Genomic DNA, 855 nt, shown 5'->3' on the forward strand with positions numbered 1-855 from the left:
GATGGCGGCCGAGAAAGAGCGGAAGTGACGCGAGACTCTCATTAGCATACGGGACTCATTGTCCGGCGGGAGGGGAGGGGGCCGCGCCCCGGGGGGGAGGGGGCCCGAGCCCCGGTGGATTCCCGCTGGCCTGGCCCCCATCCCGCCCCGCGGGCCGCGCCCCGCCGGCGGCGGCGGTCGGGCGGGTTACATAACCCCGCCGAGCGGGGGGGCTCTCGCGAGAGGAACGGAGGTAGCGGCGGGCGGCGGGATCTACCCCGGCCCCGCTAGGAGGCGCCGCGCCCTGCGGCTGGGTCCGGAGAGGGAGCTGACGCCGCCCGGTTATCCCTCCGCCGCCCCCAGCCGGGACTACATCCTGTCCTGAGGGGCCTCCGCCGCCGGGGCGGGGGCACGCGCCTGGCGAGCGGCGCGCCCACGTGACCGCGGTGCGCGCACGTGACCGCGCGGCCGGGAGCGCACGGCCTCGTGCCGCGGGCAGCGGCGGCGCCTCGGGCTGCGCGCGCCCCGCCCCGTCCCGCTCCGCGCGCCCCTTGACCGCGCCCCGCCCCGCGCGGCTCCGCGCGGCTCCGCGCGCGCACCCCCACGCTCGCGCGTCGCCTCACACCATGGACAGCGGCGCGCGCGGGGAGCGGGGCCCGCGCTCCCGCCACGGGACGTTCCGCGCGCCCTTCGCCAGCGCCGCACGGGGCGGCCGCTCCCGGGCCAGCTGAGGCGCAGCCCGAGCGGCGCGCGGCCTCGGCCGAGGCGAGGGCGGTTGGGGGCCTCGTGTGGGTCGCACGCTGCCGATGTTCCCAGCCCGGGAACCCTGGGCGGGAAACGGGACGGGGTGACGGGACCTGTCGGGTCCGCGCGCCG

Source organism: Nesoenas mayeri, assembly GCF_963082525.1.
Source record: "Nesoenas mayeri genome assembly, chromosome: 16".
Classification (NCBI taxonomy): Eukaryota; Metazoa; Chordata; class Aves; order Columbiformes; family Columbidae; genus Nesoenas; species Nesoenas mayeri.